The 20141-nt window shown below is 44.7% G+C and overlaps 1 protein-coding gene and 2 long non-coding RNA genes across 19 annotated transcripts in view; 2 read left to right on the top strand and 1 right to left on the bottom strand.

Annotated features, from left to right (window-relative positions):
* The window catches only part of LOC105491714 (uncharacterized), a 279924-nt gene extending 271245 nt beyond the window's left edge, over nt 1-8679 (bottom strand). For 7 of the 17 annotated variants that reach the window (XR_011614830.1, XR_011614835.1, XR_011614849.1 and 4 more), the window contains exons 1-2: nt 8125-8506; nt 3805-3929 (exon numbers count right to left, since the gene is read on the bottom strand). The gene's annotated coding sequence lies outside the window, so the exon portion shown is untranslated. Of the gene's footprint in view, nt 1-428; nt 2656-3804; nt 3930-8124 lie in introns of those variants that run through there. The other 10 variants (XR_011614836.1, XR_011614834.1, XR_011614832.1 and 7 more) reach the window with 8 other exon arrangements.
* LOC105491713 (uncharacterized) overlaps nt 1-16906 on the top strand; it is a 106403-nt gene extending 89497 nt beyond the window's left edge. The window contains exons 3-4 of the long non-coding RNA XR_011614858.1: nt 11917-12022; nt 16357-16906. This is a non-coding gene — a long non-coding RNA (uncharacterized lncRNA). The remainder of the gene's footprint in view (nt 1-11916; nt 12023-16356) is intronic.
* Nucleotides 16907-17155: 249 nt separating this feature from the next.
* Nucleotides 17156-18990, top strand: LOC105491707 (uncharacterized). The gene is made up of 3 exons (XR_011614864.1): nt 17156-17559; nt 17829-18009; nt 18510-18990. It is a non-coding gene; the product is annotated as an uncharacterized lncRNA (long non-coding RNA).
* The last annotated feature ends 1151 nt before the right edge of the window (nt 18991-20141 follow it).

The following is a 20141-nucleotide window of genomic DNA, read 5'->3' as shown; positions in this document are numbered from 1 at the left end:
ACACATTACCATTCTACTCCTCATCCAAGCTTACTTAAATGCTAAGTTTAGGCAGCACATGGTGGCCCAGATTCAGTTCACACTGTGAAGTAGAAACCAGAAGAAAGCGACAGGTTTTCTATGGATGTGGCACCCTCAGAGTTGGTTTGCAAACCAGCTACTGCTGGGATCATGATGTTTGGGATCACACCCCAGACCAGAGCACAGCAACATGAAGAAGGGGGCAACCTATTCAGTTGTGCTGTAACTGACTTGGCATGAGGTGGTGGGGGTGACTCCTTCAAAGGAGAACTGAACACCATGCATGGATTAAGACTGTATTTAGCAGACAGGAGTACTTCATCCACCAGGAAGAAAAGTATTAAGCACAGGGATGATTTCCCAGATTCTATCTCAGTATGGTCAGCATCTCCTCTGAGATTTTGCAATTTGCTTTTTTTTTTTTTTTTTTTTAATTCTGTGATCACTGAACAAGCTTCTGACTCTTATTTCAGTCACCCCAGTCACCTTAATACTCAAAAGGGGTATCTTGGGTCATAGAAATAAATATCTCAGTTACTGGGATGGTAGTGCCTCTCATTTTATAGGAATAAATTTGTTTTGTTGCATATACATCAATTTTCTGGGAGTTTAGCATGATTCAGTCTAGTAAGCTCCAAGTTCACTTCAAAACTAGAAGGTTTCTATTAGAAAGTTGAGAACCAAACTTTAAATCAGCATTTCATTTAACTCTACTGTACCTCGGTTTCCTTACCTATAAAAGCATAGAGAAATAACAGCACCTACTTTAAATGGTTGTTGTGAGGATTCATGATTTAATAGATACACATTATTCGTGTATATGTATGTATATGAAATGATTTAACATATGGAAAGTACTTAGGATGGTGCTTGTTTTTCATAATGACCCACAGTTGCTACCCACTTACAAAGAATGTCCTGCTAAAAGCAGCCAGCTGTCATCTCTCCTTCCTAAACTTTCTTGCACAACCCTCTAAGAATTTACCTCATTTAGCCACTCCACTGTGAAAACCAGAGGCTTCAAATAAAAGCTACACTGAGAATGGCTTTGGCTTCATAAGCACATGACTTGTATGATTGCATAGGCCCTGAGTTTGGTTTGATGCTCACCTGTTGCCATTTGGAAATTATTAATAATTTTTCAACGGAGGCCTGACATTTTTATTTTGCACTGCACCCTACATGTTATGCAGCCAATCCTAGCCACACAGGACCAAAAAACTAGCCTAGTGATCTCAGATAAACTACAGTACCCATACTTCCTTCTGGGTGACTCTGTCCTAGTTCCATGGTATGAGGAGAATGATGAGAAAGGTGGATTAATATAGCCATAGACATAGCCTTGCCAATGAGCAGAGTGGCAGCTTCTTGGATATGCAGCAACATTTCCAAGCTACAGGCAGTAAGTTCTCTTTCAAGGGTCTCAGTAGACTCAAGGAAAACTAAAAGAAACTCTGAAAGTGCTTCCCATCCCTCCTCCTCCGCCCTGCAATAACAAACTCACTTGATAATTCATTGTAAAATGATCTGAATTCCTCAGAGACATGGAGAAATCAGCTTGGCTTTCAGCACAGGGAGTGACACCAGAACATCAGCCATTGCAGGGAAACAGAGCACGAGGTCACTCTGGATGAGGTCTCCCAATGGAGACTACTGCAGGGGAATGGGGAGGGTGCAGTGGCTTCAGAAAAGCAGCTGGTACCAGCAACCCTTACAGGTGACATGGAAGCAAGAGCTTTGGCTCTGGAAAATCTTTCACCAGTGAATGAGGAGGCTGTCCTGTCTAAGTGTCCCTCTGAGACACCCAGAAGGAACTCCCTGTTTGGGCGGAAGGAACTGTGGTTGGAGTTCCACTAAATTCAGTACTGGGAATTAGAGGCAGAGTGTGTGGAACACTACTGTAAAGTGTTCCTCCTTTGAGTTTCCAAGATGGAGTGGTCCAGGGAGAAACGGACTCTACCAATGTTCGGTCCCATGGTTCTCATATGTATGAATGTCTGTGTTTATACAGTGGGTCTGACTTTGACACCTGCAGCCATAACATCACCTCTCCATTCCCAAGTGAGTTCCTGTCATCTTCTGATTCTCCTCTCTGTGGCCCTGATATCACCATGTAATTTCCCAATGGTTACTCGCCACTAGGATGTGTGGATGAGCCTTTGGAAACACTGCTGCAAAGCCGCTTGTTGAGAAACCCATCTATGTGTCCTGGCTCTCAATAATTCAGTTCCTTTGAACATGCTGGTTCACTTTGTTCTGATTTTAGAATCTGGAAATGCAGAGCAAGACATTTCTAAGCTGGGAATTTGCCATCCTGTTGCAGGAGCACAGCAGCAGTCCCAGAGAAATATTTTTCAAGGCTGCAGAGAAAACAAGGGCTGGAAAAATGTTTGTTTATTGCCAGCTCTCCCCACAGCCGCTTACATAACAGCCTGTGCTGAGACAGGCTGTCCTGCCCAGGCTCAGAATCAAGAGTCACACTCCTTGGGATGATGACAGAGACAATGTGGGAACTACAGGGCTATGGCCTATGACGTCCAGGAAGGAAAACCAAGTGGTGTGTAGCGATTAGTTCTTTCACAATGAGGGGATGGCTTCCTGGGGTGTTTTCAAGCTTTCGGGTGGTGGCACAGTCTGCAAGACGGGGAAAGGCTCTGTGAACAAGATATGACTAAAGAATAGTTTCTCATTTTCCATTTTTAAAAATAAAACAATGCATACTCAACAGTGCGTGAGCTGAAGGGTAGAGTCAAAAGTTTAGGTATTTTCTGACCTTTCAGATCCATTCAGACTTTCTAAAAGCCACAGACATAAACACTATATCCAAATGTGGGAGCATTTAAAAAGTTTGGACAAAATAGTATACATTTTGTTCAACAGTTTATTGCAAAGAAAAAAAAAGGGAAGAAGCACATGAAGTTTTTTTCTTCAGAAAACAAACACAAAAAACTAACTCTGCCAGGAAAAAATGTGAAACCCGTAGACAGATCATGCTTAAGGGTTTAAGGGGACAGCTTGCCTCCCCCACGGCTTTACTGAAAAGCAGATGTGATGGGCAGCATCACAGAGGCCTGTAATCCAGCTCGGCGCAGCAGCCACAGGCAGCCTACACTCTTTCAACAGCCTTCCTCTCGGGGAGACCCAGGGCCTCTTGGACTGTTCCAGGCTTTAAGTGCATATCAAACAAACATTTGCCATATGTTTTAACTTAATTCTAGGTTAAACGTAGGCCCATTCATTCTCATTCCTTGCTTAACAGCCTTCCTGAGTAATTGTCTATTGACTTTGCTGCTTGCTGGTCATACCTGGGTGTGCATTTGTCTTACACCAGACACACCTAACTCTCAGCCTCTGTAGTCACAAATAAGGGTTCTACTTGTTGCTTTAGAATGACAAGTTGCAACTAGCATAGTGTTACACATAGAAGATACTCAATTGGTATTTTGTTGATGGAGTCATGTCTCTGTCTCGCTTCTTATTCTTCTAGCTTACTTCCCCCACTCCTACTTTTATTTCTTTCTTCCCCCTCTTTTGTCAAAAGGTTGGGCTTACCAGAAAATCCACTGAGTACTTGCTAACCCTCTGATTTACACCACATGAGTAGCACCAGGTCCACAAGACAGAAAAAAACTCACCTTGGGTTCCCAAGGTTGGCCTGAATCTTTGAAAATGTGGGGTCGTGATTTATTTTAGTCAAGTGGAGATCTAAAAAGGAGCAAAGATAACAGGACCCCGCAATTCACTCACTGGATCCTGTATGTAAGAACTTTTGTGATTTCTCACCTTGGTAATTTCCTGCCCTCTCTTTCCGCGGGTTCTTCCCCAAACCATCATGGACCGGTTGGACTCTGAGAAGAAAAGTTTCTGATCTTTAGTTCATTCTTCCAAGTTTCTAGAAAGCAGGAAAACTGAGAATGAAAAATTCTAAATTACTCAGGACTCATGGGTCGCCAATAGAAGAAATACATCTTAAACTGGCATAAGCCTGAAAGGGAAATGTATTTGTTCATGTAACTGAACCATAATGAAGGATGGTGGACTGAGGGACCTGAAAACACCCTCAGGACTCCCTCACTCTCCTTTGTGCTCCTGTCTGATGCCATCTTCCCAGACCTGCTCACTCTCCGTAAGGTGGGGATGTAGTCATCAGCAAAGTGCACCTCCCCGCAGCTTGTGACCTGAGTAGATAGGCGTCCCCCAACCCACGAGGATTGAAAAGTTCGTCTAGGAATTATGCAGATTGGCCCATTCACTATGACATGTTCCTCCTATGCAGCCAAAGGAACTGGGTCTGTTACCAGAAGAGGTGGGAGAGGGGTGCTAGGCAGATTCAACAACAGCCACTACAACATCTGAGGAGGAGACCTCCATGAAGGCCACCAAGTCTGTTAGCAGATATTTCCTCCCTCGGATCGCTCTCCCTATCCTCACAGTCTCATAAGTGAGGATTAAATGCTACATGTGGTGTAGGAGATCTTAGACCCTCCACACAAAGATATAGTAACAATCAGCATCCTAATATCCTGGCAGAGAAAAAATCAGAAAGAATCGTTTGCCTGATTTTTCCATCAATACCAAGAATTAATTAGAGATGAAATTTGTAATGGACTCAGAGAATTAGAGAAGATCTAAGGGAATCTCGATGATTTCCTACCCCTAACCAGAGCCTGACAAAAAAAGGTGAAGGTCTATGGCCATCTTGTATTTGTTATGAGGCTGGACAAGGAAGCTCCGAAGGTCGTTTAGACTCTGAGAGATCATGAGTCTGTAAAACCCTTCCAAGTTGAAATTAGTTGATTCCTTCCTTAAATTGTCTAGGACATTCCCCCACTCCCTCCACTCTTATTAGCTGATTTTACTGACCAATAGGCCTTGAAGTTGGTGGTTCCATCTAGATGTCTCACATCAACTCCCCTTTTGCAAATTAAGCCCATACCCTGAAACAGGGGAATTCTGAAGCCATTAGAAACTAGAGAGTCAGCCAGGCATGGTGGCTCATGCCTGTAATCCCAGCACTTTGGGAGGCCAAGGTGGGTAGATCACTTGACGTCAGGAGTTCGAGTCCAACCTGACCAACATGGTGAACCCCCGTCTCTACTAAAAATAGAAAAATTAGCCAGGGGTGATGGCATGCACCTGTAATCCCGGCACTTGGGAGGCTGAGGCAGGAGAATCGCTTGAACCTGGGAGGTGGAGGTTGCAGTGAGCCGAGATAGCACCAATGCACTCCAGCCTGGGCAACAGAGTGAGACTCAGTTTCAAAAAACAAAAAAACAAACAAACAAAAACTAGAGGGTCTCCTCTTAGCTCTTAAACCCTCTTAGCCAACATTTGTGAGCCTCTTTTCTGTATGTTTTGGCATCTTTATCCCTTTCCTTTGTGTCTTGACCAAATTCACCAGATCATGACTCAGAACAAAATCCTGAGGTTGAATACAAAGGTCTAGAACATCTTCAAATTAACTTTTTCTCCTCATACAGAATTAGACAAATTGAGAAAGCAAGAGGGAGTGTGTGGAGTTTTTGTCCTCATTTTCCTCTTTCCTGTAGTAGGTAGAATAATGGCTGCCCAGAGATGTTCACATCCTAATCTCTGGAATCCATGAATATGTAATGTTGTATGGCCAGAGGAGAATTGAGATTGCTATTAAAATGACTTAAAATGGGAGATTATCCTGGATTATCCAGATGGGCCCAATGTAATCACAAGTGTCTTTAAAAGTAGAAGGAGGAGGCAGAAGATTAGGTCAGTCCGTGATACAATGTGAGAAAAGCTCAGCCTGACATTGCTGGCCTGGGAGATGGAAGAAGGGGCCACAAGGGGTACCAGCAGCCTGTAGAAAGTAGAAAAGGTAGAAACACAGATTCTTCCCTGGGGCCCCCAGAAAGGAACACAGCCCTGCCAACACTTTGAATTCAGCCTGGTGAGACCCGTGTTAGACTTCTGACCTACTGACTGCAAGATAATAAATGTGTGTTGTGTAAGCCACCAAATCTGTGGTTATCTGTTACAAGCACAATAGGAAATTAATACACTTTCTACTTGTTTTAAGTGTGTCCTGAAAGGTTAGGTTCTTTAGGATTCCGATTGCTGAACTATATGGAGACAGCAGAGTTTAGTCAAAAGAAAAATCTTAGACAAATTAAATTTAACAGAGTTTACTTGAGCAAAGAATAATTCATGACTTGGTAGCCCCAGAACCAGAATAGGTTCAGAGAGACTCTGTTGTTGCCACGGTGTCAAAGAAGATTTATGGACAGAAAAAGGAAAGTGATGAACGGAAAACAGAATTGAGGGACAGAAACAGCCAGATTGATTACAGCTCAGTGTTTACCTTATTTGAACACCATTTAAACAGTTGGCTGGCCTTGATTGGCCAAAACTTGATGATTGGCACAAGGGCAAGTTACAGTCTGCTCACACATCCATTAGGTTACAGCTCACTATGTATGAAGAAACCTTTAGGATGAACTGAAAATATATAAGGAGGGAGCTTTAGGCTAAACTTAACAGTGGACAAGATTTGACTCTGCTACTACGTCACCTTGTGGTTTTGGGTGAATCAGTTTCTCTGGTTCTCAGTTTCCATATCCACAAAACAAGGTCGTTTTATTAAATGATCCCCAAGACTCTCCCCCTTTAAGTTTAGACATTCAGTATCCTCTCCCTCTTCTTAATGGTGTCAAATGCTCTGGAAGCCCCAGCAAATACCTGAGCTGCCCCTGTCACCGTCCACTGCAGAGTATGGACAGGGAAAGAATGTCCACAGGGTCCAGCTCTTTCAGGACTTGTCCACCACGAGTGAGGCCGTAGGAGGTCAGGGCGGGCACAGCAGCTGCCAGTTCTCTCCACTCAGGAAGAACATACCCGATGCCAAGGAAGAAGCACTGTGGGGACAGAGGTGCTAGAGAATTCTAAAACCCAAGTGGCCATGGAAATCCTCCTAAAGGCAAGGAAACGTGTTAGCTTCACAGGAGAGATGGGCTCTGAATAAGGACACTGTATCCAGAAGTTGGGGTGACAAGAAAGACACCAGGTGGGTTATCATGGTGAATGGGCTAGGCTGGAAGAAAAGGTTTTGTGATAGGCATAAGGTCAGAAAGATCTGTTAAAACCAGATGGTGGGGCCTTATAAGGTTCCAGGACAAGGACAGGAGGCTGAGGGAATGGCTTGATGAGGCCCTACTGCACTTTGTGCCATGTTGTATGCCCAGTAGTAAGCAGCAGGCACATAATAGGTGCTCAAGACAATAGGTGCTCAGTATGTTTTGGCTGAATAAATAAATAGGTATCAACGTATTTTTAGCAGGACATTGCCATTATCCAAGATGAATTTAAGGAAGATAAGTGGGACCTCCATAGACAGAGTGGACTGAAGGAGGCAGAGATGGAACATCTGTATGCTAGTCAAGAGGCTGCCAAACTGATTCAGACATAAGGGTCAAGCTCGGATGTTGGGCAGTGCAAACTGAAAGGAAGAAACGCAGGTGTCATGAAGACTAAACCATTCCAACTGGGAGGATGTCATTTCCATTCATGCAAATCTCCAAGGAAGGAGACCCACCACCTCATGAATAAGAATGCAATAACCCAGACAGGCCGGCACACCGGAGCAAAATCCTCAGGCAGCCATGGAAGCAAGCATTCAACCAACACCATATTTTCAGTAGAAATGACCACTAATTTCTACACAGGTATTCGGCTTATAATCAAAGCTAATTCTTAGTTCACCTTGCTACCCCTAGACTCAACAACTCGAATTCTCCTAACTGCTTTCAGAGATCCATTCACTGAGTCTTCTCATTATTTCCATTTTTCTTCCCTTATCCCACTCCGGGTCCTCTCTGCCTTAAGTCATTTAGCTGGATCAGACCAGGTTTGCTCCAGTCACACTCATCTGACAGGCCTGCTTTTCCTCTAAGTAGCTGGCAGGAGCATAGCTCTGCTCCGGGAGGGGGACCTGTCCTCACGAGAACATGGCAGTTATGCTCCAAGTCCAGCTGGCCAAGAACTCAGACTGTCCTCCCTTGAAAGTTCCCCCACAGAAATCAATGAGAGCCCACCTCCAGACAGTGGCTGGCCTCAGATCCCAGAGGAACTCACCATCCTTTTCCTCTCCATCATCCTCTCAAAGCTTCCCCATCTCTGCCTCAGCCAAAGTCCAATTGGGCAGGGACAGAAGAGTAATTGAAGAAGGCCTTAAGGGATATCAAAGTGCTATTGAGCAAAACCACAACTCAACAGCCGTGCAGGTGCTTCCTGCGACAGGGAGGGAAAGAAGTGTCTGTAGAAAGCCCTAAATAACTCTAGGCAGGGATGTCAGCTTGACAAATGACTTGCGAGAAATAGCCCCGTTGTTCTCTGGTGTGTGATTCATCCGAGGCTGTGCTGGGGTGGGGGGCACGGCCCAACTGTGAGTCCCACCCTTGGTCACTTGGGGCCGCTCTTCAGCTTGGCTCCAGGATGGCTAAGAAGGCACTTTTGTTGGTGCTCTTGACCTCTGTCACTTTGACCTTGTTTTCCAGTGGTTTTATTTAGTGGTTTGTGCTGATTTGGTTTGAGCTGCATCCAGAGGAGGACAGGAACTGTGGGGAGACTCTTTCTAAGCATCCAAAGGCCTCTCTCCCTTTGATGTTAGCTCCCAGTGCTTCTCGCCATCATAACAACAAAGACCAGGGGCTCCTCGGGGCAGAAGCTCCTTTCATCTCCCTGTTCCCAGCTCCTCAAAGAGCTGGCTTATTGAAATGCTTGTCACATGTTGAATGGATAAGTGAAAATATCCCAAGACCAAGGGATATGACATGACAGCTAGTTTCTAGACTTAGCGCCAGGACCTTGACAAGGTACACAGGGTCTCTGGGCCTCTGTATCCCCGTCTGTGAAATAAGAAGGCAAGCTCTTGGGTCCCCTCAAACTCAGACCTTGAGGTTCAGAGAGGCCTGCAGAGGCTGACTGGGGCCTGCACCCAACTCGCAGGGAGGGGAACAAAGGTAAGGAGAACATGAGGGATCCGTGGTTGTTTTGCATGCCCAGCAGTGGGAGTAAACACTAGCATGTTGAACACTTGCATGAAAGGTGTATGATGTTTTCAGTTAGGAGGTCGGCCTGGAGACCCCCTGCAGTAACACTAGATGAATGTATTGTGAGCAGCCAGTGTGCTGGTGTGGAACTCATAGGACACAAACAGCACCACTAGCCTCCCTGACTTTATTGGGTCCTCTTCAGCAAGGTGTCCCAGCCACCAGCTGGGCATTTAGTCTTTGGTTTATGGCGTGTTTTGTTTTTTTTGGTTGGGTTTTTTTTTTTTTTTTCTTCCCATGAAACAGCACAGCAAATCCATTGTTAGAGGCGGGCCGTCCCACCAGCAGGGACAATTTCGTGAGTGAGTCATGCTGAGGAGGCGCTGTGTGAGGCGGGGCTGCGGTTTATAATGAAGTCCTGGGGCTGTACCCAGGAGACGGCCCAGTGTGTCCCAGTGCAGAGCCCATTTCTCAAAGCGGTCCTCGTCTGATATATTTTCTCATGCTGGTGGATGTGCTCTGGGTTTTAATGCCTTTAGTTTCCATCAATGGTAGCTTTGTCAGTGTTAACCGAAAGGAAGACAAATTTGTTTGAAATCAAGGCCTTGTGGATGCCTAAGTGTGTACCCTTCTCTGTGCAGAAAATGGTAATCTTGAGATTGAAGACTTGAATGAAGTTGTCTTCTTTATGGAAAGGCATTTCAGCAACTGTAATTAATAGTCACAGAAGTCATCAAAAGTTTTAACAATCCCAACAATCCCAGCTTCCCCTCTGCAAATCATTTTAGGTTTTTATATACAGATTGCTGATGCCCCTATTAAGACTCTTACTGCTGTAAAAGTCAGGTAGGTGAGATTTTAACTAGCCCTTCATTTGTCCTTTCATTTACATAAAGCATCCAGTTACTCTTATACCTTGACGTTGCTTAAGCTGGTCTGATGGGAAATGGCTTTGTTTCAACAGTAGATATTTTCCAAAGTCTGGTAATCTCCAGGGAGTGGACAGACTTCCCACTGCAGAATTGAGGCAGATAAAAGGAAAAAGAAGTGCTCTCATGGCAAGACAGCAACACCTTCATATACGTGCGTGCACGCGCTCACACACACACACACACACACACACATGCCATTTGGGTGCAGAGTAAATACCTAGTTGACATATCTTTTCTGAAACACAGGTTCTGAAACCACACAAACCTGGTTTGATCCCTCGCTACCACTTGTTATCTTGTGAGCCTGGATAAGTTGATTAACCTTTCTGAGCTTGGTTCACTTGTTTATAAAATGAGGAAAATTAAAGGACCAAACCATAGTATTGTTGAAAGATCAAAGGAAGTAATATACATAAAGCACTTAGCACAGTGCCTGGAATATTCCAAGGTGTCGAACAAATGATTGATAATCATAACAATAACAGTAACAGAATTTTCCTCTTTCCTGACAGACCTCTCAGCTCCCTGGTGCTCTATAGAAAGTCAGAGTTGATTCCATTTGGGGTTTACCATTTAGGATTCACTATGAGGCAGAAGTACAATGTATGTTACAAGCTATTATTATTACAAATACGAATTCCTGGAGCAGAGACAATACGCAGTGGTCTGAGTTTGAAGGGACCTGAGATCTTACTTTCTTATCTCAAAAACAAGGATATGTAGGCCCAGAAACCCTGAGTGCTGACCGAGTTTCCAGCTACTTATTCTTACAGTTAAGACCAGAAACTAGTTATGAGTCTTGGTCTTGGGATCTTTTCACTTATCCATTCTATATTTGGCAAGCATTTAAGTAAGCCAGTTCTTTCAGAAGCTGGGCATAAGAAAAGGTGCCCATGGGCCGGGTGCAGTGGCTCACGCCTGTAATCCCAGCACTTTGGGAGGCCGAAGCCGGCAGATCACTCGAAGTCAGGAGTTCGAGACCAGCCTGGCCAACATGGTGAAACCCTGTCTCTACTAAACATACAAAAATTAGCCAGGTGTGGTAGTGGGCACCTGTAATTCCAGCTACTTGGGAAGTTGAGGCAGGAGAATCGCTTGAACCCAGGAGACAGAGGTTGTGATGAGCCGAGATCGTGCCACTGCACTCCAGCCGGGCAACAGAGGGAGACTCCGCCTCGAAAAAACAAAGAAAGAAAGAAAAGAAAAGGGGCTCATGGTCTTTGTTGCTATGATGGCAAGAAGTGCTGGGAGCTAACATCAAAGGGAGAGAGGTGTTTGGATGATTAGAGAGCCAGTCTCTGCATGTTTCTCATCCTCCATTGAATGCAGCTCATACCTAAACAGCACAAATCCAGGAGAAGCAAAGCAGCCTGCAGTGTGGACAAAAGGGCTGAAACAAGAAGTCCACACTGAGAGCTCAGCTTCAGGCTTTCTTCCTGAGACCCTCCCCTGTCCCAAGTGAAATACAGTTTTTGCTGCATTAGGCAAAACATCTTAATTAGCAAGGAACCAATAGTTTCATAATCTTTAAAAAGAGTCCACAGTTCTCAAACACCCCCTCACATGGATGCACGTGAGGTATAAGACAGCAACCCAATGTCTGTTACTATGGAACTCAATGGTGTAAAATTAATTCACTAAAGCACACACCCACTGCAAAAAAAAAAAAAAAAAAAAAAAAACCAGCCTTTGCCAGCTAGGTGCTTCAGAAGGTGATATAGTTTAGATGTGTGTCCCCCTCCAAGTCTTATGTTGAAATGTAATTCCAAATGTTGGAGGTGGGGCCTAGCGGGAGGTGTCTGGGTCATGGGGGCAGGTCCATCATGAATGGCTTGGTGCCATCCCCTTGGTGATGAGTGAATTCTGTATTAGTTCATGTGAGAGTTGGTTGTTTACAGAGCTTGACACCTCCTCCTCCTCTCTCTGGCTCCCTCTTTCACCAGGTGACATGCCTGCTCCCCTTTCACCTTCTGCCATGAGTAAAAGTTCCCTGAGACCTCACCAGAAGCCAGTCGGATGGGGGTGCCATGCTTGTACAGCCTGCAAACCGTGAGCCAAATAAGCCTCTTTTCTTTGTAAATTGCCCAGTCTCAGGTATTTCTTTATAGCAGTGCAAAAGGGACTGATAGAGAAGGCATTGATGTCACACTACATACAACATTTGCTTTCTGAGAGTCGCCTCCCACTCAAACGTAAGCTCCACGTGTTCAGGGATTTGCCATGGATCTGTTCACTGCTGCATAGCCAGTGCCTAGAACAGCACCCAGGCAGGCAGCCAATAAATATTTATTGACCCAGTAAATGAATCATACATGAACCAAGTATGAACAGTGGAGGCTGTGGACTGTCTCATATGTGAATTATTTACCATCTCTGTGCTGAGTTTCCTTATCTTGAAAAGGCTATATTAATAGGATTGTCATAAGAATTATTGGCTTGTGTAAATGTCTTTAAAGCAGTGCTAATGTTACCTATTTTGGGCTCCATAGAGATTGTGCTTTTTCTATGTCCTCACAGAGGAATGGCAGATAGATCTTCAGCAATGTAACATATATACCTGAAAATTATTTCACTCAAATAATCATGTTAGAAAAGTCCTGAAAGAGCCTGGGCAAGGTGGCTCATGCCTGTAATCCCAGCACTTTGGGAGGCCATGGCGGGTAGATTGCCTGAAGTCAGGAGTTCGAGGCCAGCCTGGGCAACATGGTGAAACCCCGTCTTTAGCCACACATGGCAGCGTGCACCTTTAGTCCCAGCTACTTGGGAAGCTGAGGCAGGAGAAGTGCTTGAACCCGGGAGGCAGAGGTTGCAATGAGCCGAGATCACACTACTGCTCTCCAGCCTGGGTGACAGAGCAAGATTCAAGCTCCAAAAAAAAAAAAAAAGTCCTGAAAAGGATTTTTGGTGGTTGTTTATTTGTTGCTTGGTTTGACTTGTTTTCTTAAAAGGCCAGATGTGTATAAGGTGCTTGGTTTTATTCTCACTGTTTTATATGAAGTGTTCAGACTCACCCATGATACCAAAAGAGCCATATTATATTTGGACACTTTTCCTGGTGATCCCCTTCCTACAAGACTGGAACATGTAACCTCCTAGACACCCTGATGATTCTCTAGTATCAATCCCCGTCTTGGAAGAGGGCCTCAAAGAGGTTTCCAGGTGGTGAGCCAGGCCAACCTCCTCAGGCAGCGAATCACACCATCCCTAAAGCTCATACCAGCTCACAGATAAGGCCTCTCAGCTAGACCCCTCCAAAAGCTTCAGCTCAATTAAAAACAAAGTACATATGGTTGACTTTAATAAAAAAAACTGAGCAAACAATCAGAACAACAACTAGCAAAATGTGTGAATACCTGTTTCTAAGGTATTGGAAACAACTTACAGACATGAATTCACCAAGTCTTATAAAATAGGGGGTAAGGGCACATAGCCTCATATTTATTTTACCAAAGAAAACAGAAAAAGTCATTAAGAACCAGCAATTGAATCCAGTCTCTGGCTCCTGGATGCACTGTTTAGGTAACCGCACACCCACCTGAAGTTCTCTATTAAAAGCCAATACATTGAGAAAACAGCCATTCACATATTATACTGCTGAATCTGGCTTGGGACATTGCATTTGTAATAATAAATATTTGCATACAAAGAAGAGCTGCAGAAATAGCATGGATTTTGGTATCTGAAAGATGAAGTCAAATTCCAGCCATGTGATCTTCAACAAGTTACTTACGTAATCTGAACACAACTTTGTTCTGTAAAATGTGGGTAAGGATAGCACACCAGCAATGCTGTTATAAAAATTATGGAGATTTTTTTGTAGATCTACTGTCTGTAGATCTACTTCCAGTAGATTGCCTTGTTTATAAATGATACTTAGAAAAGGATGATGACGATAACGATGGCCTTCCCTATTCAAAAAGCACATTCTCAGCTGGCCACAGTGGCTCCCACCTATAATCCCAGAACTTTGAGAGGCCTAGGTGGAAGAATTGCTGGAGCCCCGCAGTTCAAGACCAGCCTGGCTACCATAGTGAGATCCCTTCTCTACAAAAAGAAATTATTTTTAAATTAGCTGGACATGGTGATGCAAGCCTGTAGTCCCAGCTACTCAGGAGGCTGAGATGGAAGGATCGCTTGAGCCTAGGAGGTTGAGGTTGCAGTGGACCATGATCATGCCACAGCACTCCAGCCTGGGTACAGAGCAAGATCTTGTTTCAATAAATAAATAAATAAATGTAAATAAAACAAAACTTCTCAGGTTGAACGAACACTTTGTCTTTCCCCCCAGTAGTGTTAGTACTTATGAAAACATCAGGTGCTAAGATTTAATAGCTTATTAGGTCAAGTTTTTTGGGGGATCCATTAGCAGAAATTAGATTTGCTGTTATTAATTTGACCACAACTTTGCATGATCCCAGCTGAACATTCCCATCTAAAACAGGATTTTTCTTTCCTGTTAAATTTAAGACTCTCTCTCTCTCTCTCTCTCTCTCTCTCTCTCTCTCTCTCTCTCTCTCTTTCTCTCCAGCAATTCATTTCTCATTTTGGTTTGGGACAGAGCCAGCTGGTAAAAGGTTTCAGCATGTGTTTATTGCCTCTTTGTTCTCAAGCATTTTCTGGGGCCTCCTGGCAGCTCTTTGGTCTGGAGCAAGCAGCAAAACCCTCCGGGGTTGCAAAGCCTAGACAAATCCCAGGATCTGACCACTGCCTAGGGGTGGAGAAGAACAGCTAGAAGCCTCCCCTCCCACCCCGAACTCCTGCTCAGAACTCTTAGTAAACACAGGGCAGGAGCCCAGCATTTGGCCCCCGGGGCTTGCTCTTACTGGAGTTGTTTTGGAGTCAGCTGTGCTGCCTCTTGTCAGGCCCCACACAGGACCTTTCCCCTTGAAACTTGCCTGGTCTCCAACAAGCAATTGTTTGGGGAAGAGTGTGTGTGTGTGTGTGTGTGTGTGTGTGTGTGTGTGTGTGTGTAACCCATCAAACCTGTCTTCAACAATGACACCGCTGCTTGTAGACGTCACAGATACCCTTGTTCTGGGAGGTCCTTGGGTGTCTTTCCAAACAGATTGCCTGAACACTCAACCCCAGTCCACACCTCCAAGCCTGACCCCATTTAGGAGTCTTACTCTAAGCCTGGAGGTGAAAACAAGGCTTAGCCCCAGCAGAGTCACCACTGCCCAGCCTTCTCCACCTGCCAACTTCATACAACTTATGGTGTGCCATGGTGGATGCATTAAAGGGCAGTACAACTCAGTGGTCAAGAGCACTACTTTAGCCTTCAGTTGACCAAGAGCCATATCTAGCTTGGGCATTTTGGGGAGCTCTGTGTGCAAATATTTATTATAAATACGATGTCCCAGGCCAGAGCCATATTCAGCAGTAGGATTCAGGAGCTCTATGACATACCTGAGCCAAGTTCTCTATCTCACTTTCCCTCAGTTCCTCAAATGTAAAGGAAGGAGAGTAGCACCTATTTCACAGTACTGTTGTGACGGTTCAATGAGATGGTGGCTGGGAAGGGCCTGGTACATGTTGATAGTCAATAGAGAACAATCTGAACATAAAATTCCAGCCACCTGAGCTCTCCTCAAGCATACTCAGCAGCTTCGAGTTTGTTCGAGCAAACTCCTCACAACCCCCTCAAGAGGCTAAGCGTGATGAGAATGAATTGATCCTGGTTTCTCTGGGAGTTATTGTGCCACTCGTGCTTTTTCCCAGCTTTGGGAACGGCGGGATTGAGTGATGGAGTAATGAATCCAGCAAACATTTTTGATGTCAGGCATTTTTGAGGCACAAGTCTACAGAGAGGAAAAGGAAGGCCTAGGTTTCCCAGGCTGTGCACATAGGACAGGGAGAGATGCAGACACCTGATCAGATATTGGCAGTTCTCAGGGTGCTGAACTCTGTGGGGCTATGATGAAGACATTGGGAAGTGGCTAAGGCATCAACTAAGGCTCCCTAGATGGGGCGTCCTCTGACAAGGGTCTTGAATAGCGGCTTACCCAGAGGAGAAAATGAGGAAGGGAATTGCAGGCAGAGTGAATGAGCAAAGGCACAAAAACAGCAAAGAAAATGCCCTATTTGGAGAATGGTATAATAAATACCTCAATGTGGTTGGAATGGGAAGGAATTCATCTGGAAAAATTGGACCGTTAGGGACATCTATTCTGCTACAGTGACAGTTTGGCCTAGGCCACTCAGTAAGACACCAAAATGAGACAATCAGCCTGGCTCTGTCACCCACCCTCAAAGTCCCCCCAACCCCAGCCACTGAGAAACGAGAACAATAATTATCTTAACATGATTTAAATGGTTCTCTCAACTTTTGTTCTTTTGTGTAAACAAATGTCTTCTTTTTTATATTTTTTATTTTTTTAAGACAGAGTCTCACCCTTCATGGAGGCTGAAGCGCAATAGGGCAATCAGAGCTCACTGCAGCCTTGAGCTCCTGGGTTCAAGTGATCCTTCCACCTCAGCCTCTCAAGTAGCTGGGATTACAGGTGCATATAACCATGCCCCGCTAGTGTGTGTGTGTGTGTGTGTGTAGACAGAGATGGAGTCTCACCATGTTGCCCAGGCTGGTCTTGAGCTCCTGTCCTCAAGCAATCCTCTGCCTTGGACTCCCAAAGTGCTGGGATTACAGGGGTGAGCCCCCATGCCCAACACAGATGCCTTCTTAAACTTCAGTTTCTCATCTAGAAAATGGGTTTGGGGTAGGTTCTTTCTTTTAGAGGAAGAATGTCATGCAAAGCTCAGTTTCTCATCACCCACTGACGGAAATCATTTGGGGGCATTATTTGAATAAAGCAGTTGTTAAACATACCCTTCAAGAAGATCATGCAAAGCAACTTTCTGGAAATCAGTTTCACACGTGGTAATAAACATCTTGAATAAATTTCTTCTCATCTCCTCATGGCCCAACTTGATTTCTCCCTGTCGCCTCTGCTCCCACCTCCAGGGTGATGAGCGATCAAACCTAACTATTGCTTCCACTTCTGATTCCTCCAAGGAGGGGTCTTACATTTCAGCACAGGAGGAAACACTAACATAGGTGAAAGTATTTAAGCTCCTCCCAGCCATCCTCCCTCATCCTTCGCGCTGTCAAAGAAACACAGCTGAAATCTATCAGGGCCTTCAGTGATGAGCTGATAGATCTATTAAATAATCTGACCCATCAACTAGAGTGGTCTGACCCAAGTTCCTTTCCCATTCTGGTCCTAGAAAGATACTTTCTCTATTTCATCAGCAGTGAAATTATCTCCGTGTTCGATTTGATCACAGCACCTTTGGAAATCATAGCCAGGCTTCCTGAGGCCATTGCCAGGCCATGTTTCCTACACAAACTGCCTGGAAATTGCCCATCAGAGAGTCTTCAGGGTATTAAGCCATTGGAATATCGACAATTCCACTCTTCATCGAAAGAAACTGAGCCACAGTAAGGATATGGGCACGTTCTGGATCCAGAGAAATTCCTCATTGGAAAAGAAAAAAACATTCAGTGTCCTTATGTATGGCCTAAGATCCTGAAACTGCTTTCTCCAAGGCAACCTGAGGAATGCAGCACAAAGAGCCTGCAAAGAATTCTGGTAAGTGGCTAGGGTGGTAGGAAGAGATAACCTAAGTTACGGGCAAATGTTTAAATACATATATATATATATGCACACATACAGCAAAATCCTACTGACCCATGGGAGGTGACTAGAGTTCCACAATGAAAACTATTCCCTTCACCAAGATAACAATAAGAAACATTTTCACATGAGAAAGGGAAAGATTCAAGAAGGAAATGCCATTTTAAACCCTGGTTTACCAAAAGAGGTTGTTCTTCTTCCTATTCCCCGAACTTTCTCAAAAGGTCTCAAATATTTGAGTGGTTGCTTCCAGACTGAAGAGTGTCCTCCTCATTCTTATCTAAGTTATTAAACACCCACTCTGCTCTGAGAACTCAGCATCGCAGGATGACACAGAGTCTTTGTAAAACGTACTCAGCCTGCCCAGAAGGGGAAAATACAATGAAAAGATCTAACTACACTATGGTAAGAACAATGGTGCATCCGGTTTGCTTTCTTCCGTTGAATTTACCTTGGCTTTGATGTCAGCTGGCCTAGTCCTAGACTCATTTCTTAGTAAAATGCACATACCCAGAACTTGGGGAGAGGTTGGTGGAAATTTTAAAAAAAAACAACAACCCTGAGATCCATGTCTGGGTCAACTAGGGGAAAATAGGCACTGAACTCAGAGCAGCCCAAGTGGAACTGCTTGCTGGGGTGACTATGAGAACACAAACCTCCTTCTTCTATGAAGACATTCTGGAGACAGCCTTAAGAGCACCAAGAAATAAAGACTTGAGCTCATTTTAACTGGTTCTTAAGGAGTAGGAAACCCCCTAGGTGATATTTGGGTTGTAGTAGAAAATTTTGTATTTCAGGAAAGTTTTTATATTTCATTCAAGTGCTTTCAATAACCATGACCTCATTTTCTCTTCCCCAAAGCCTTAACGTGCTCCCAGAGAAAGACTATTACTGTTATTCCACAGGTGGTCCTGGGAAATGAAGGCAGAATGGTCGGGTGGAAGGAAGAATCCCATCAGGCTTTTAAGAACTCAAGACTGCACCTCTCACTACCAACCCACCTCTCTGGATTACCTTTCCCAACACATAGGGCTAAGCTATGGACTACGGCCCATCCTCCTACTTCCTGAAATTCAGGGTGTGATCTGAGGCAGACACTTGGCTGACCCCTATACGCAGGGTTCCGACTCCTTCTACTCCATTGCTGCCTACTACAGAGGCGTGAGTTTAATGGTGCATTTTCCCTTGCAGCTAAGCAAGGTGTAGGCACCTAACAGCAATAATTTAAGCACATTCTTGGAATGACCCCATATGGCAGATGCACCTGAATGTGTGTTTTGTGCTAGGCAATCTGGGAGTGGCCAACCCAGAGATTCATTCCTTGTCTGTGATAAATTTCTGAGCCCCCAGCCTGTCCCATGGAACATGGGCCATGCAGGTGATTGAGGTCCTACATTTTGGGTTAAGTGAAAGTTACCAGGTGGAGGTCATTGGTGGGAGGGTGTTAACTGAAAATGCCATGTGAACCGTATGCTGTTTGTAAATGGTTGCAGTTTTCCTGCCCAGCCTGCCTCCACTGGGCTGTGCAGTTATGCTGTCCAATCCACCGCCACTGGACTCTTCCAGTACGGAAGGCAGTTCTCCCCTCCAGCCTGCTGCCACTGGATTCCCTCCCCTGTATGTAAGCCCCTAATCAAACCCCATGTCTTGTTTGCTGGCTCTAGGTCTCTTCTTCAGCCTTGTTGAAACTGGTGCCTTTCCTATTGAGATTAACAGGGGTTCAGCACAACACAAGGGCAGTGTACCCCATTCTGGAATATAAGCGGAAGACTCCTGTGTGCAGCTTCCAGAATGAATTTTCCCTTCTTGAGGAAAAAGGACAGCGTTGGCTGGCCCGACTCTACCACTCCCACTGCCTTGAACATGCCACTTGGTGCACAGCCATTGTACAACTGAGACAGAATGCAAATTTGGGTCTTGCCTACTCCAAAGGCCATGCTCCTAACCACCATGTTCTATTGCCTCCTTTTAATCCTTTCATTGGCCCACAAATCACAGCCAGCAGAAAAAGAAAAACAATACACAAGGCAGTGAGGAATAGAGAAAAGTGCCCTAGACCAGGCACCTGAAGATTTATCTGAGCTCGGGTGCTCGCTTTATACTAATTGTGTGGCCTTGGGTCACTCAATTAACCTCTGAGTATCATTTCCTGCCTTTGTGATAGCTAGCCTGGGAAACATCTAAAGCTCCTTCCAGTTTTCAAATTCTATGGCTATGATTCTAGAATATGAACCTACTCCAACCCTCCTGATAAGCTACCATATTCCCAAACCCCAGTGAATCTAAGGGCAATCCGGGCCCTATGGAGGAAGCAAGTTTGTGACTCAAACTATTTACGTCTCTATCCGTGTTCCTGCTGGACAACACCTTCCTGATACATTGGGAATGCACACATCCCTACATGTTTGAGAGGCTGAAGGAGAGTTTCCAATTATTAATAGGAATGCACTGTGGCCTGGTAGGATTTGCATTCCAGAGACAGGAGGCAGAATCCTACCCCTACCACTAGTCATTTAGTTGTTCTGAGCCCAGGTTTT

The sequence above is a fragment of the Macaca nemestrina genome, chromosome 16 (genome assembly GCF_043159975.1).
Source record: "Macaca nemestrina isolate mMacNem1 chromosome 16, mMacNem.hap1, whole genome shotgun sequence".
Lineage (NCBI taxonomy): Eukaryota > Metazoa > Chordata > Mammalia > Primates > Cercopithecidae > Macaca > Macaca nemestrina.
Note: the sequence above shows the minus strand (reverse complement) of the source record. Positions and strands in the feature narration are given on the sequence as shown.